General features: G+C 47.3%; 1 long non-coding RNA gene across 1 annotated transcript; it reads left to right on the top strand.

Moving 5' to 3' along the window:
- The first annotated feature begins 496 nt into the window (after positions 1–496).
- LOC146059295 (uncharacterized) lies at positions 497–16,364 on the top strand. Its single transcript, XR_014470212.1, has 3 exons — positions 497–547; positions 1,446–1,545; positions 16,147–16,364. It is a non-coding gene; the product is annotated as an uncharacterized LOC146059295 (long non-coding RNA).
- The last annotated feature ends 2,397 nt before the right edge of the window (positions 16,365–18,761 follow it).

Genomic DNA, 18,761 nt, shown 5'->3' with positions numbered 1-18,761 from the left:
TTTTGAATGCAATGAGATGCAATGCAATCGAGTGAGCACATACTTTTTGTGCTGTGCAATGTGCGCGGGAGCGCACATCTCACCCGTTAAATTGTACCATGTGTGGACAATCTTACTACAAGCATCAGTGTTAAAATAAGATTAGCCCTAATTAATACACACAAGCAGCAACATAGATAATGGGAGTCATTACCTTTTCTATAAGCCTAGTTCTCAAATGTGTTTGTCCCTTATCTCTGTGCTTAATAACTGAATTACAGAGAAAAACACCACCAAGCCCAAAATAAAACAAGCCCAAAACAAGCTACTAAAAAAATTATAAGCCCAAAAACAAGCAACAAGCGACCAGCAAAAAAAATAAGCAACTCATGAAAAAAACAAGCCCAAATCCGCTTGTTTCAAGCTGACTTGGCAACTATGGCAGAGAGCTGTCAGCCTGCCCTGGGCCTGGGGTCAGGACTCTGTCTGCTACTTCCTGGAAGCTAGCCCCGCCCACCACTGACTGAGCTCTGAGGCCAGCAACAACTCTGCAGCTCTTCTCCCTGCGGTGAGTGCTGTGTGTCCTGGGGAGTCAGGGGCTGTATATAATTTGTGTGATTGGGTGTAATATAATACAGTGGTGTGTGTGCTGGGGCTGTATATTATGTGTGCATGGCTCTGTAATGTAATACAGTGATGTGTGTGCTGGGGTCTGTATATAATGTGTGTGGGGGAGGGGGGGACTCTGATGTGTGTGCTGGGGGCTGTATATAATGTGTGTGTGGGAGGGGGGCTCTGTAATGTAATACAGTGATGTGTGTACTGGGGACTGTATATAATGTGTGTGGGGGAGGGGGGCTCTGTAATGTAATACAGTGATGTGTGTGCTTGGGGCTGTATATAATGTGTGTGGGGGGCACTGTGTGTAATGTAATTCATTGATGCGTGTACTTAACTAGCTGGGGGGATTTGTATAATGTAATATAATAATGTGAGTATTGAATGTAATATGGGGGCGGATGTATGTAATTTATCAAAGTGGTGTGTATACGGGGTGTAATATAGGGGGATGTGTGTTATGTAATGGCAGTGTGTACTTGCTGTAGTATGGGGGGAGGGATTCTCTTGCAACCTGTGGAGAGACTCCCAGGCGAATGCAGAGTCTTCCGCTGCCCAGAAAGCCACATAATTCTAATGGATTAACCCATTGCCATCGCAAATATAGGTCATCTGGATGTTCCAGAGTCCCCACTGCCCCGGCCAGATAGAAAGAGGCCGGGCACTGCAGAGTTAGGAGTAGTGGAGGCCGTGCCTGGAAGCCGTACCCTTACTCTGGCACTGTGCCTGTAGCAGTTCCTCAAACTGCAGCAACAGGTGGGGGCCTCTCAGAGTGGGGGTTCCGTGCCCATGAGCTCCCCTCCTCAAGCCAGCTCTGCCAACTGTTCCACCTTTCTAATTTTATTTAGGTGTAAGAAAATCAGCTGAAGAATTCAAATTGGTGCAGCGCAGCTCTCCTGGATCCTCCATGGTTACTGGTGTGTGCAGGGTGAGACTGGTCCCTCCAAGGTGAGCAGCCATCTTACTGCATACAGCAGCTGTATAGGTTCCTCCCTCTTTCTCTCACACACACTCTCCTGTAACCCTCTCACACTTTCCCTCTATCTCACACCCACACTCTCTCTCTCACACACACTCTCCTCTATCCCTCTCACACTTTCCCTCTATCTCACACCCACACTCTCTCTCTCACACACACTCTCCTCTATCCCTCTCACACTTTCCCTCTATCTCACACCCACACTCTCTCTCACACACACTCTCCTCTATCCCTCTCACACTTTCCCTCTATCTCACACCCACACTCTCTCTCTCTCTCTCTCTCACACACACTCTCCTCTAACCCTCTCACACCCACACTCTCTCTCACACACACACTCTCCTCTAACCCTCTCATACTCTCCCTCTATCTCACACCCACACTCTCACACACACTCTCTTCTAATCCGCTCACACTCTCCTCCCTCTTTCTCACACCCACTGTTTCCCTCTTTCACACCGACACACTCGCTCCCCCCCTCTCTCTCACACACGCAGTGAGGGAGTGTATGTGAGACACACGCTCTCTCCTAATTTCGCACTTCCTCACACACTCCCTCTCTCAAGACTTTCTCCCTCCCTCTCACACTCATTCTCTCCCTCAGATCCACTCTCTCCCTCTGTCTCACACTCTATCCCTCCCTCTCACACTCTCTCCCCTGGCTCCCTCTCTCTCACACACACACACACACACACACACACACACACACACACGCAGAAAAAAAATTCTTTCAAATGTTTAGTGAAGTGCTACAGTCAGCAACACCCACATCTTACCCAGGCCCAGAGTGTTCCACAGTTTTCTTCTGCAACTGCAGGACACCCCCCTTAGTGACGATAGGTACGCCCACAAGTGAAGTTAGACACGCTGGGCGGAGCATGACACACCTTCTCAGCAGCACAATGCATTTTTTGAGCATTCAAAATCTCCCTGAAACTAGTTTTCAAAAGTAGGCAAGTATGGAGTACATGTATGGAGAGGTGAGAGCAGCAGAGGCAGTAATGGGTATAGTACTCAAAAATAAACAAAATGTATCCCAACAAAGAGGGAGGGGTAAATTGCTAGGTACCTTTACACAATGCTGTTGTCATTTTATGAAGCTGATACAGACATTACTGTACCTGTTCAGATTGTCTTTCAAGCAAGAAACTGTAGGTCACTACAATTCAGTAACAGTGGAGGGGGAGATAGCTAGGTACATATATACGTACATACATGTTACTGTATCATGATGTATGTAATATATGTGCTTGGTCGATCCCCCAGGGATCACCAGCGCTGAGAGCATCAGGCGCTGCAGCTGGGAATCAACATAAACATCTATGCACTGTTAAGCCCACCCCCCAGACTACTCATTGCTGGCGATCCCTGGGATATCGATCCAGTACATACATTACATACATAATTACATGTATGTATATATGTGCCTAGCGATCCCTCCCTTCACTGCTTGGTCGTGCAGCACAAACTGAATTGTAGCATGACACAGGGGTGTTATGTGTATGGGCACTAATCTGGGCATTATGTGTATCCATCTCTACTCTGGGCATTCTGTATATGGGCACTACTCTGTACATTATACAAGTGTGCTACTCTTGGCATTATGTGTATGAGGCACTATGGGCATTATGTGTAAGTGTCACTACTTTGTGCATTATGTGTATGGGGCACTACTCTGGGCATTGTGACAGCGCAACTATGCATTGTGTAAGGGGGGTGCTTCTGTGGACATTATGGGAGTTTTTGTGGTTTACTCGCAAAGGCAAATATGGACAAACTGATATCTATTGCAGTGTAAAAATAAAGCAGCCAGCATTTACCCTGCACAGAAACAATATAACACCCAAATCTAACTCTCTCTGCACATGTTACATCTGCCCCACCTGCAAGGCACAATGGTTTTGTCCATTAGACAGTGAATTTCCCTATGCGAGTGAACCAGAATAACCCTCTATGTGTAACCTACACTACTCTGGTCATTATGCATAAGCAGCATTACTGTGGGCATTATATGTAAAAGGCACTATTACTGTTGGCATTATATATATTAGGGGCACTACTGTGTGTAAGGGAAACTAGTGTGTGGTGTGATGTGAATCTGTGACACTACATGCAGTGTAATTTGAATAAGATTGTCCTGCTGTGTGCCGTAATTTGTAAAAACACTCCATATGAGAACATACCCCTTTTTTTATCGTGCGAGCCTCAACCACGCACTGTCTCTATTATAAGGTATGGGAGGGAGGGCGCAAATTTATAGTTTGCAGGAGGGCGCCCAACACCCTAGCACCGGCCCTGCACGAGGGAAATAAGGAGTGGAGCCACCAAACAGACTACGGCATACCTCCCAACTGTTCCAATTTTTGTGGCACAGTCCTGTTTTTTGGGGACTGTCCTGCATCCCACTCACGGCCGGCAGTGTCCTGCGGTAAGGAAGGCAGTTGGGAGTCCTTCCTGGCTGTTACTGCTCTGCTGAGCGCATGCACACAGTATCTACTCAGGGAGACAAAGAGGCTGGAGGCATGGACATGCACCCGCAGCAGCGAAAATGGGGGTGTGGCCTAGCGGATTAATGCAATTATAGATTTTAAGGCCCCCATACTCTATGCAACTTCTCTAAGGGGAGAATTTGTATCCGATACTCCTAGATACATTCCATGCTGTCCTTCCACATGTAATGTGTCGCATACCACCCCCCCTCCCTGCCTACGGGAGGGGGTCTTACTCAAATGGCTGGACGTGCAGCACGTCTGACCTCTGGTTTCTTGCACATGGGAATGCGCATGTCATACACCTGCGATTTGGGCTGATTTCACACGATTTCTCAGCCAGATCTGCCAGAATCGGGTGAAATCAGGCCTACTGTGAATAGTGTATGCAGCTGCCTAGATTCGTACCATTATGTTTAGTGAAAACATTTATACAATTGGTTTTTGGATCCCCCGACAGGAAGTAGATAAAAGCCTCGCCAATCTGGAATAATAATATCTCTGTGTTTCCCTCCTTACCTAGAGTAGTCTCTCTCCAATCCATACAGAAAGTGCACAACAATATGGTCGTAAATACAGCTAAAGGAGGAGGAGGAGGAGGAGGGTCACTATATTATCACATGTGCAAAATACATCTGGGAGCAATGCTGACATAACGAGCAGTAACTTCTGCTCTCCTGTAACAGTCGGGGGGAGGGAGAAGTAATCCCCAGAATCCCCCATTCTGTTGCCAAGGCCCAATAATCTGCTTTTACTAGAAAACATTTATTTATTTTCATTCTTTTGGATTCAAAATTTACGTTTGTTCTATTGGGGGAAACGTTTGAAACCTGCAACAAAAAATGCTGGAGAAGTTGCACATAGCAACCCATCCGCTTCTACAGCACAGTTCTCCTAATGTATCTAGTACATTAAATACAATGATTGGTAGACTCTGGTTGCTAAGGGCAACTTCCCCTCATGTTCTTCCTAGAAGGTTTGATACTGTACTGTACATCTGTCTCATTAGAAGAACACTACTCCAGTGCTGCATCTATAACGGGTGCAAAATGTACACAGGCCCTTCGCTCCAGACGGGGCCCACACTGCACACCCTGCATCCATTGTTGCTTCTCAGCTGCCTCTCTCCCCAGTGCAGCACACAGCAGGGTGTTTGCCGCTATTGGGGAGAGAGTCGGCTGCAGCAGTGTCTATAAAAGTGGGCGAGGGGGCAGCGGGACCCTCCAATATGCCAGGGTCTGGATAAAGAGTACCCGCTATCCGCCTCTTGGTGCCACTGGTCACGCCCCTACACCCTGAGGTCATGCCCTCTTGTTTAATGCATACCCTCCAACAGGACCCATTCCATTAGGTACACAAAAATGCTCTGTTCCTGGACTTCCCTACCAGTGGCAATTACAGAGGTGGGACTTCAGCACAGACCAAAATTCAAAGAGGGGGGTCACATCAACTGCCAGTGAGTCCAGGACAGTGATGTTTGGAGTGGTAGTAGGTGTGGCTCCCCTTTTTGAATATTGGACTGTGCTGCAGCCTCACCTCTGCAACTGCCACTGGGAGGGAAGTCCAGAAACAGATCATTTTGTACATAATGGAATGGGCCTTGTTGGAGGGTATGTATAATGACATCCTACCTTGATGACTATAACTACTCCCTTTGCTTTATCACTGTCCCCATTTGTGAGGCACAACAAAATGTGCTACCCCGATATAAGAGACTGGTAATTAAAATAATCCTGGGTGTCAATAAAAGTATACTGACAGGAACATACTGTAGTAACAGTGATTACAGACAGTTGGTGACTATGCAGCCATATTAAGGCATATTTGCCTACCCTCCCGGAATGGCCGGGAGGTTCCCACAAATTGGGTCCCCCTCCCGGCCCCCTAGGAAGGTGGGCAAGTCTCCCGCATTTTTGCCACAGCCCCTGCTTCCCTTTCCTCGTGGTATAAAACTCTGAATTTCGCGGGTCCGTGGGGAGGGGGCGGGGCTAAAATGATGAGAACCGCGTCATTTCGCGGCATTTTAGCCCCTCCCCCATCCACAGACCCGCAAATTGATGCGGCTGCCTGTCATGGGGGCGGGGCTTGCCTCGCCCGGCCCCCAAAATGAAGCCTCTACCCACCCCCTTTCACTCCTCTCCGGGCTTCTCCCGGAGAGGAGTTTTAAAAAGTCAGCATGTATGTATTAAGGGGAATGTTCTACAAGTTATTTTTTTTATTACACATTTTATTGCATAGGTTGTAAAAAAAAAATTTCAAGGAGACATTATTTTCCCTGTCAGACAAATTGCACCGTGCAAGTTAAACTGACATGACTTCCTGACATGTAAACAAAATTCCATGAACATAAACTAAAGATTTCGATGAGATATCTCCTCAAGGTTTATAAAAGACAAAATAACACTATTTAACTTTTTATTACTCAAACAACGGAGTAATATGCTTAAGCGGAACCTACACAAACAAGACAAGACAAAAGGGAAGAAACATAAGGGAGAGGGTGGTAAGATGCCTATATTTACATTCAAGAATTGAGTCGATTGTTGAATATAGCTCAGTGTGGGACGGATATATAATCTTAAGCGAAGGCAGATATAGGCATATTTAATCATTATGTAGTACTTAATTGTAGTATGAAATATCATGACGTATTCTCATATAGGTGTTGGATTTGCGTCTGGGTCTTGCTAGGTAGAGTCTATATATACCGGACCCATTTTTTGTAGAATCTCATTACTCCCGTTTCTATATCCTGCCCTGCGGGTTGTGGCCTAGTGCCTCGAGCGAAGCCGCGGCCTAAATTTCAGATCGCGCCCAGAAGCTGAGCTCCAGGACCCGCCGGCGGTGGAAAACGGCAGCGAAAAGGGATCCGAGCAGCGCTGGGAGGTAAGCAGAGACCTCCCCTACCAACGCAAGCAGGCCTCACCTGCCAGAGAGCACCCGACGGTCTGTAGCAGGCCGGGAGCTGCGGGACCTCCTCTCTCTCCCTGGTCGCGGCGGCCATCTTGGAAACGGCCGGCGGCTCTTAAGCTATCCTGGGGCTGTGAGGGTGGAAGTGCACAGCTAATACCCCTAAAAACGAGGGGGGCGCGGGGGGAGGGCTGCCCCTGGAGCCTGGGACGCCATCCCTGAGCTCCCTTCTGATACTGCAGTGGTGGCCATCTTGCCTCTGCTGCACTGTGACCCTGCACAGCCCATAGGCGAGGGAGCCTGCATGCTGCCGTCCACCCTCATCTCTGGAGCCTATTTAGAATAGTGTGATATCCTGCACTCAGCCACAAACCCCTCTCCTGGCTGGCATCACCCCTGTAGCATTGTATGCCCCCCTGGTGCCACACATATAGCCTTATCTGGAGGTGCTGGGGTGCTTAACAAAAGGTGCCTCTGAGCCCACCTGCACTGTCGGTCAATTCATATAATAATATTACACAAGCTCTGTGGACTCTCGGTACAAGAAGTGCCCACTATTCCTGTTCTCTGACCGGCACACCAGCAGTCTATCAGTAGGAGCTCCACCCTGTGGCCAACTGTGTCAGTACACTAACTTGCGTCAGACAGATATGCCTAATGGGTCACGGAATGTGATCGGACTCACCACTATGACCGATTAATTCCCTGTTTCTCCTACCTCCCATGGTTACTACGGAATGACTTGCATGTAACTAGCTTGGTGGATCCGTACCTCTACCCCGTGTAATATTTCAACCTGCACCTCATCTGGGCTCCTCACTATGCCTCCCAAACGCAGCAAACCACCCCAGTCTATTTCCCAGATTCCGTTCTTTAAGGCTTCACCCCACACGTCTCGCCCCAAGAGCACAGATAAACCTACCGCCGTGTCTGACCCACCGGACACACACACACTGTCTGCGTCTTCCCCTGTTACAGCTGTTACTCTACCGTCTGATCCAGTGGGAGACTCGGACGCCCTCACAGTTGGTACCTTGAAACTCCTTTTTAAAGAATTCAAGAATGAAGTCACGGCGGAAATTCGGGCTGCGGTGCAAAACTGCCAACGTGCGGTAGATGAACTGGGTGGTCGCACCGACCACCTTGAGACCAAGATGGAGGAGGTTGTTAGCTCTCACAATGGGTTAATCGACTCACATGATGCCCTTGAAGCAGAAGTCAAATTACTACGGGACAAAGTTGCTGATTTAGAGGACAGGTCCCGAAGATCTAATCTTAAGCTGAGGGGCATCCCGGAAAATATCTCTAATAGTAGCCTGCATGATTACACCATGAATCTATTCAGGAAACTCCTACCCCAAGCCTCATCAGCGGATCTTCTTATAGACAGAATACATAGACTGCCTAAAGCTAGATCCGCCCCCGAGAATGCCCCTAGAGATGTGCTTATGAAAATGCATTACTTCCATGTCAAGGAAGCCTTACTGAAAGCAGCAAGACCATCTGCCGCATCGTCTGACCTGCTGGGTGAACTCCAACTTTTTGGGGATCTATCGGCAGCCACGTTACTGAAACGACGCTCCTTCCACCCAATCACCTCAGCTCTTAGAAAGGCGGATATCCCGTATCGGTGGGGCTTCCCTACAAAGCTGCTGGTTTCACGAGAAGGCTCTACAGTCGTCATTCTAAACCCAGAGGAGGGCCTGAGGCTTATGGCATCATGGAGCGTTTCCAAACCCGTGCCCGGACCTCCTTCCCCTCGCCGACTTCAGCAGGACTGGTCTGCAGTGGGGTGAGGACTGGTTGGGTAACGAATGTGCCCTCTATTCCGTGCTACCAGTTGCATTCTATCCAGGGGGCCTGCTGCTGATATAAGCTAATAGCCCAACATTCAGACTTTGGACAGTTGGTTTGTTCCATGTTAGCGCGCAGCTTTGGTTACTGGATAGACCTGCATAAGTTAGTTGGGGCTTTGGCTATATATACACTGGTTCTGTAAAATGTCCCTACTAACTTATCTACAATGTTTCTTCTTTATAATTACCATATGGGTCTTAGTTTCTGCCCTCTTATATGGGAATGTTACACTTATACATGCTAATTCCGTAGATTAATATAAGCTCACCTTTACGTTAACATAGTTGAACCTAAAATTCTAGTAGGTTGTTTAAGGTTAGCTTGCCTTGTTTGAAGGGGACTCCTTTTTTCCCCCCTACATATGGGAGGTGGGAGATTGGCCACTACCCCCACACTTTCATTACACCCAGCCGCCTGTTAGTGCAGGCTGGTTTAGATCCCAAGTGGGATCTTCTATCCCCTTTTTGTTTTGTCTTGTATCTATTTATGTATTTTATGTCCTTATTTGTGTTCATATATTTAATCACCACTCATATGTCAGGTTACTACTACCCTCGCTTCAACATGCCCTATACTACTCGCCCTTTTGTCCTAGATTATGGTTAAAGTAGTTTCTTTAAATGTTAAGGGGTTGAACTCCCCCCAGAAGCGAAAATTGGCACTGAACTATTTTCACAAAATAAAAGCACAGATAGTCGCCCTGCAGGAGACGCACTTCCAAAAAAATAACCCTCCCCTCTTTACAGATCATAGATACCCACATTGCTTTACTGCCAATGGGCCAAACAAAAAAGCTGGAGTGGCTCTCCTCATAGCTCGTCATTGTCCTTTTGTTCTGTCCTCCCAATACGCAGACCCTGATGGGAGATTTCTGATACTGACGGGTCACTTGGACAATGTTGAAGTGACTTTGGCCTCCTGCTACGCCCCTAATACTAAGCAGGTCTCCTTCTGCAGGAAGTTCCTTTGTGCCCTACAGAAAAGAGCAAAAGGGGCCCTCCTTATTCTGGGGGACTTCAATATAGTTCTCGACCCCACCCTAGATAAGTCGAAATCACTCCACTCCTCTAGCTATATCAGACAGCGAGATTGCTCGGCTAGCTTCCGTAAGGTTCTAGCAGAGTATGATCTCTTTGATTTGTGGAGAGCAAAACACCCCTCTGAGAGGGACTACACATTCTATTCACATGTACATCGCTCATACTCACGCATAGATTTGGCCCTGGTTGATAAATGGACCCTGCCCACAGTCCGTAAAGCTGATATCCTACCAATTACCTGGTCAGATCACTCCCCTTTGGCGATCCTCTGGGATGTAGCTGAGCGTAGGGTCACTCCGGGCCCTTGGAGGTTGAGTGCCTTTCTGCTGGCTCAGCCGGAGGCCCAAAAAGCTATTCAAACTTCCCTAGACCTTTATGTAGACACCAATCGCATGGAAGACACGTCTATTTTTCTACACTGGTGTGCCTTGAAGGCCGTCCTGCGAGGCTCAGCGATACAAATAGCAGCTAGGCTCAAAAGACAATACAAAGAGCGGTGTGCTGATGCAGAACTTGAGGCAACCAATTTGGAAACTGCCCATAAGGCTGATCCCTCAAATAAAGCTGTATATAACAAACTGCTAGCCGCCAGAGACAAGGTTAACTCCTTTTCTCTTGCTGAAGTACAGCGCAACTTGCACCGGCTCAATCAAAAATACTATCTGCTTGGGAATAGAGCGGGCCGTCTCCTAGCGCGCAAACTTCGAGGCCGCAGAGCGAATGAACGCATCCAGGCCATACACACTTCTAGAGGAGCCAAAGTTACAGATCCCACAGAAATAGCAGAAGCTTTTGCTGAGTACTACGCACAACTCTATAACTTAAAAAATGACCCCAACACGCCCCAACCCTCTCTGTCCGACATTAATGAGTTCCTGCAAAACCAATCCCTTCCCTCTTTGGACTCGGCTGCCTGCGATCTTCTTAACACACCTTGGTCGCTAGGTGAAGTGGAGGCAGCTATAGACTCCATGCCGCTGGATAAGGCCCCAGGCCCAGACGGTTACCCTTCCAATTTTTATAGGACCTTTAAAGCTAAGGTGGCCCCTACATTAGTCTCGGTTTTTAATGAAGCTTCCTCAACCACTGCTTTCCCCAAAGAAATGCTCGAGGCCCGCATAATTACTATCCCTAAACCAGGTAAACCTACTACCAATGTACAAAACTATCGTCCCATTGCCCTCCTTAACGTTGATATTAAACTATATGCCAAGATGATAGCCAATAGAATATCCCCCCTATTACCTAAATTAATTAATCCCGACCAAGTAGGCTTCGTATTGGGCAGGCAAGCGTCGGATAATACGCGTAGAATTATTGACATTATAGAATACTGCCAGACTCATAGACATCCCCTCCTGGTCCTGTCGCTTGATGCTGAAAAAGCATTCGACAGACTGCACTGGGTATACTTGTGCTCCACCCTACAACGCTTTGGCTTCTGCGGAAGGATGCTTAGCTCCATCTTGGCCCTATACTCAGCCCCAGGCGCAAGGGTGTTTACGAATGGGTGTTTTTCTTCACACTTTAACATCACAAACGGCACTCGCCAAGGTTGCCCGCTTTCCCCGTTGATTTTCGCATTGGCAATTGAGCCTCTAGCTGAGTCTATTCGCTCTCAGGAGCGCATCCGGGGACCGGCTATTGGGGGTACCACACACAAGATCAGCTTATTTGCAGATGATGTCCTGCTATGTATTACAGAGCCGGCATCTTCTCTTCCCCATTTACATAAGATTCTGGAGGCTTACTCTAAGATTTCGTACTACAAGCTAAACACCACTAAAACAGAGGCTCTCCCACTAGACTTGCCAGATAATATGCTAGCAAGCTTAAAAGCAGAATATAAATACGCTTGGAAAGCTAAGTCGATTAAATACCTAGGTATCAATTTGGCTAGGGACTGCGATATCCTAGATGCTAACTATGATCCTTTGCTACGTGCTTTCGATACCCTCACTAAAGACTGGATGATGCAGGAAGTATCTTGGGTAGGACGTATCGCTGCAGCGAAAATGGTACTTCTGCCCAAGCTGATGTACATCTTTCGTACAATCCCTCGACCTTTCCCACCTCTTATTTGCAACAAGTTTAATAAGTTGCTGACCGCTTATATTTGGAAGGGGGCTAGGCCCAAAATAGCGAAAACCACACTGGCTCTCGCTAAAGACAAGGGGGAGTAGCATACCCTGATTTAGAGAAATACCACTCAGCATGTATCCTGAGCCAATCTAGAGATTGGTATACGACAGATGGCAACAAACCCTGGGTTGCGATTGAACAAGCTATAGTGTTCCCCCTTCGCCTACCGGATTTATTGAGATTACCAACAGCTGTTACCATACCTCAGATCTATTCATGTAGAGCGGTCCGCACAACTATCTCGGTATGGCATAGGCTAGTTGCGACTGACACAGACATCTGCTTACCCTCCCCACAATTATCGTTAACGTCCCTAGCGGCCCTAATTCCCGACTTAAGTGTAGATTCCTGGGTCCCCTTAGGTCTATTGGCGATACAAGACTTCCTCTTGGATGGGAGGGTAGTGCCCTTTTCTCAACTTCAACAGCAATACCAAGTCTCGAAACGTGACTTCTACAAATACCTACAAATAAGACATTGGCTTGGTAATTTCCTGCCGAAAGCCCCGGCTAAGCTCTGTGTTCCTAAGGTCTTGATGTCATTCTTCGATTCTACAACCGCAAAGGGAGGTATTTCTCGCTGGTATAGACACATGATTTCTATAGGTTCAAACAAGAGGTTCCCTTCTCAGCATCAGTGGGAGGCAGATCTGCCAAACACTTTTTCTGAAGAGGTGTGGAGATCCATTTTCCGCACCTGTTTCAAAGTGTCAAAGTGTGCAAATCACTCGGAGATGTATTTCAAGCTGGTCCACAGAGCTTACCTTACACCCAGACTGACTGTCTCCTCTCTATGCTGGAGGCAATGTGGGGGGGAGGGGAACATTTTACACATCTTTTGGTCCTGTCCGGCCCTAAGCTCCTTATGGAGAGAAATTTTCCTTCTGATAGCTAAAGTACTCAACCAATCCATCCCTATGAACCCCCTAGTCGCACTCTTTCACTACTACCCAGGGGTGTTGCCAGCTGGCGACAGATACGTCCTTGGCCACATTTTGATAGCGGCTAAGGCCTCTATAGCCCAACTTTGGAAGTCCTCAGATCTCCCTAGTATACAAATGATTGAAAACAAAATACATAAGCATTTCCTATTCGAAACCTCAGACGTAGCTTATTCCCCTAAGGCGTCTTCCATTCACATTAAATGGTTCAGGTGGACCGAATACAGGGAACAGCAAGGTCACTCAAGCGGACGCAGCACTTATTCAGATTTTTCAGTGCTGAACTAGTCTAGCAGCTTGGCAGTACCACAAGTCCGACTTTTTGGGGCTTCACTCGGCAGCTTCTGACCTGATCACCATTAGATACAGCGATGTATTGCTTTAACCTGATTTACCTGACATATTTTGCATGTGAGTTATGCACACCTACCTTATTTTTTATTTTTTATTTTCTTGTTATATTGTATTGTATTTTATTTTATTATTCATATGTATCTTAGTTTGTTTTCCCTATGTATGTCTGTATTGTTTTTCTACATGTTTTGTGGTCCAACTAAAACTTCAATAAAAACTTAATTGAAAAAAAAAAAAAAGTATTGAGTAGTATACGTTTGGTTTCTAATATGGTGGGGGCTGAAGTTTGATCCAATATTTCATGTTCAATTTTCTCGCTATTCGCAGAATTACTGTCATAACTGGTAGGAGAGTCTTTTTCCAACCGTTCCAATCCCACTCACCCGTCACAAGTAATAATCACACCTTGGAGTTCCTAGTCACCTTTAATTTAAATATTTTATTGATAAAGGCAATAAGTTTGTTCCAGAACGTTACTATCTTTGCCACACTCTCAAAGGTTATGGAAAAATGTAGCTTTTCTCTGGCCACATTTGACACAGGAGTCAGAGGGTGTGGATCATTTCCTAGACCACATTTAGGTCGACTGTCATTAGGTCGACCACATTGGGTTGACAGGGGGGGAGGTCGACAGGGTTGTAGGTCGACATGGGACAAGGTCGACATGGGTTTAGGTCGACAGTCGTTAGGTCGACATGGGTTTTTCAGGTTTTTTTTACCCGAATGTCGACACAGTCGACATGGACACAGGTGCCTCGCTGAGCTCGGCATGCTATCTTATTATCCCACCACACCCTAGAGGATTGTAATTGAAATACCGCCTGTCGGCGGAAAAAACAGTGAAAAACCCATGTCGACCTAAGGACTGTTGACCTAAACCCATGTCGACCTTGTCCCATGTCGACGTAAACACCTGTCGACCTTGACCCATGTCGACCTTCCCCCCTGTCGACCTAAGTGTGGTCTACAAAATAACCGTCTGTGCGGGGGCCACATATGCTCTGTACAATATTTTCAAATGTACCTCTTGAAGGGAGGCAGAGTGCAGATATTTTAGTGCAGGGGTCTTCAACCTTTACGACAGTGTGGGCCACATTAAAAAATTCAATGAAGCCTGAGGGCCACTAATCTCTACTGTGGTAATTAGCACAGTCCTTCATAGATAGACATCGCAGCCCCCATAAAGCACAGCCCTTTATAGATAGCACAGCCCCTGCATACATAGTTGGCACAGCTGCCCATATACATAAACCCCATCCCCAATATATAGTCAGCACCAGGACTATTTCTAGACAATTAGGGTCCCAGTGTGAATAGAAAAAAATTCAGCTCCCCATACATAATATTATATTGATGAAATTGCACGCGGTGTAGACGCGCTCCCAAAAATGGGTGTGGCCTAATTATAAGGGGCGTGGTCTAATTATACGAGTGTGAACTAGCAGGAAAACCATTACCTGACATCTCACTTTTGCAACCTGCATGACCAGACATTGGTTACAGCAGGAATAGTTGTTGTCCTTCCACGCTTAAGTTGGCTGACTAAATGCCACACAGTGACATATAAACATTAAGGTCCACACAGTGACCTAGCTCGCCTCACAAATCAAGCCCAAACAATGACAGGCTACTTAAATTAATATACACGGTTTATCTGTAATGTCCATTACACATTGTGCCACACACCATAATGCCCATTACACATTATGCCACACACCATGATGCCCATTGCACCTTGCACTATAATGCCCCCAATACTCCTGCTTATACATATTATGCCCCCAGCAGTGCCTCTTATAAAATGCCACCAGTAGTGTCCCTCACAAAATGCCACCAGTAGTGTCCCTCACAAAATGCCACCAGTAGTGTCCCTCACAAAATGCCACCAGTAGTGTCCCTCACAAAGTGCCCCAGTATTGCCCCCCATAGTCAGCACCACATTGCACAGCCTGCCAGCCCTCCCATAGTCAGCACCACACAGCCAGGTAGCCCCCCCTCATAGTCAGCACCGCATTGCAGCCCATTCACCCCCCCATGTTCAGCACAACATTGCAGCCAGCTCACGCCCCCCCCCCCCCCATAGTCAGCAAAGCATTGCAGCCAGCCCACCCCCCATACTCAGCACCGCGTTGCAGCCTGCCCCCCGAAGTTAGCACTGCATTTAGCCAGCTTCCCCCTTCCCTAAGAAACTTGCCTGAATCTTCTGCAATGTCACAAGATGCTCCATGTCCCTGGCAGAGGTCTCAGGAAACAACAGCTTCATCAGAGGACTGGCGGCGGCTGTCACTGCGCTCTGAAAGGGCGCAGGGGGGGACAGGTGCACGGTATCAGGAAATACACAATGCGCATGTCCGCACACAGTGCCGACCACCCCAGCCACTGCACATCCACCTCTGCCGCGTCCCACATGCAAAGGGGACTAGCGCGGAATGTTTTTTTTATTTTTTTACACAGCAATGAGAGGCGGCAGGTGGAGGGCCACTCAAAACAACTCAGTGGGCCACTTGTGGCCCGCGGGCCATGGGTTGAAGACCCCTGTTTTAGTGTTTGTTGGCAGTGTTTCAAGATTTCATGGTATTCCAGAAGTGAGGGAACATCAGCCTTCCAGGTCGCCATTGAACTACCCCACTTTTTCTCCCCATAAGTGACCAATGCTACCGTATAATTATAACGTAGCCTAAATACTCCCGTGTGTGCCAATGAGAGAATAGTATTAATTGGGTCAGTCTCCGCCCCTGTCAGACCAGCTGGCGGCAGAGATGGCAGAGACGGCTACAAATGTCTGATTTGTAGATACATATAAAACTGTGTTTGTGACGAGTCATGTTTCTCTTTCAGATCAGCAAAAGTCGAAGGTGGCCCCCCGGATCATACACATCCCTGATAGCCGACAAGTCCTTTTCCCTCCAAAGCAGGAATTGGGGATTATCCAGACCCGGAGTAAATTTTTCTAGGAAGCAAACCCCGGTATAATTATAACCTCAGTGTTATAAGCGTTTACAGTAACTTATTACTACTCAAAATAACTGAATGAAAATATCCTCAGATTAGTAATAAGGGGCCAGATGTACTAAGCTTCAAAAATGATAAAATGGAGAGTGATAAACAGCCAACCAGTCATCTCCTGCCTGACATTTTTCAAACACAGTCTGTGACATGGCAGGTAGGAGCTGATTGGCTGACTGTTTTATCACTCTCCATTTTATCACTTTTGAAGCTTAGTGCGTCTCCCCCAAGGTCTGATTATCCTACAGCAGGCATGATTTAGCTGGTAACAACATGACATGTTACAAAGCCATTGTGACATCACAGATTGTGACATCACTGTTTATGACATCACACAAGCTCTACTACTTGAGGAGAACACACTGGCTAGGGAGACTCATATCCGTTTGGGAAGCCGACTAAATAGGAAGCAAACCCCGGTATAATTATAACCTCAGTGTTATAAGCGTTTACAGTAACTTATTACTACTCTCTTCTGTGCTGCTGGACACCATGGCAGCACAGCGCAGCCTGCTGCTGCTCTGCACCCTATACCTCATCTGTGGTGTGGAGCTGAGTAGAAGCTGCTACACTTGTCTGAGGACGAGTAAGGACAGGGCGAGCATCTGCCAGTATGCCAGATCCACAGGCAAGATGGAGGCCCTAGAATGCCTGGCAAAATTAACGAGAGGATTTCTACCTATGGACGCCCTCGTTATCCCGCTTTCACAGATGACCAACATCAGAGACCATCTAGGAGGCACAAGGCATCGGGGTGACGCAGTGTGACGCACTACAGAGGTGTCCTCCCTCATCATGGGCCGCGGTCACATTAACTAGAGATGTGCAGGCTCTGATTTACTCCGATTTACTCTGTATTCAAAGCAGGATCTTATTGGCAACAACTGTCATGTGATAGCTATTAAGATCCTGCTTTGAAATCAGAGTAAATCAGAGTAAATCAGAACTTGTAGCCGCACCTTGCCGTCAGCATGTGACGAGGACTTAGCGCCGACTCCGGGATGCCGCAGCAAACAGCGCTGCCTCAAATACTCTGCGCTGCCTCCAGTACTCCGTCATCATCATCTAATAAAATCTTGTTACATCATATTTTTTTCTCATTTCGTTCTTTAGAGTGCAGCTGTCAAACTGCGCTCAGATGCGCCCTGAATTTCGCATACAATATAATTATATACCTTGTCTCCGCATTAAAGTTATGAATCACATTGGTTATTGGGTAATAAGCCGACCTCCTGCATATTCCTGTAGGCATCTCGTTGGCATCTCCAGTGATGTTGGGATTGCGGCACTGGAGTTGTGGTAGGTCGGGATATCGACCACCTGCACCCCCTTCACCGGCATGGGGCCCGATTCAGACTTAATCGCTGTTGTGCAAGGTGATTGATAGGAAGCCGGCATATGGGGATGGGAACCGTCTGTTTAATGAAAGCACCAAGAAAAACACAGACGTGACTGAATATATGCATGTGTGCCCAAGCGTTCAGTGCCCATACACGGTGCCTTTTGCCCGTGCAATGCGATACGCGCTCCTGCGCACATCACATTGCACAGCACAAATAGAATGTGCAGCACTGACTTTTTCAACTAGATCGCATCAAAACGCACGCTGCTGTAGCGCATCGCATGTGTTTTGAACACGGTGCAATCTAGCTCCATACACGCAGAGCAAATTGCCCCGAGTATGGGCACCATGAGGGCTGGTAAAGCTTTTAGCACAATGGGACACTGTTAAGTTAACAAGGTAGAGCCAAGGAGTAGACAATAATTCCACGAACAAAACCATGTGCACTGCAGGTGGGGTAGATGTAACTTGTGCAGAGAGAATTAGATTTGGGTGGGGTTTTACTGCAGTGAGATCTATATTGCAGTGCAAAAACAAAGCAGCCAGTATTTACCCTGCACAGAAACAAAATACCTCTAATTCTCTCTGCACGTGTTATATCTGACCCCCCCCCCCCCCCCCCCTGCAGTGCACATGGTTTTGTACATTTGAGAAGGAAATTGCCTTTACGAGTGAACCAGAATAAGGGCCTACTGTAAGTGTGGATACACAAAGGTAGTAAATGACAATAACACACAACACATCGCTATGGAGTAGGCATGGCCGGCACGAGGGAAATAAGGAGTGGAGCCACCAAACAGACTACGGCATACCTCCCAACTGTTCCAATTTTTGTGGCACAGTCCTGTTTTTTGGGGACTGTCCTGCATCCCACTCACGGCCGGCAGTGTCCTGCGGTAAGGAAGGCAGTTGGGAGTCCTTCCTGGCCGTTACTGCTCTGCTGAGCGCATGCACACAGTATCTACTCAGGGAGACAAAGAGGCTGGAGGCATGGACATGCACCCGCAGCAGCGAAAATGGGGGTGTGGCCTAGCGGACTAATGCAATTATAGATTTTAAGGCCCCCATACTCTATGCAACTTCTCTGAGGGGAGAATTTGTATCC

The sequence above is a fragment of the Crinia signifera genome, chromosome 1, assembly GCF_055691185.1.
Source record: "Crinia signifera chromosome 1, ASM5569118v1, whole genome shotgun sequence".
Lineage (NCBI taxonomy): Eukaryota > Metazoa > Chordata > Amphibia > Anura > Myobatrachidae > Crinia > Crinia signifera.
The sequence above is the reverse complement of the archived record's forward strand: the minus strand, read 5'-3'. Positions and strand labels throughout refer to the sequence as shown.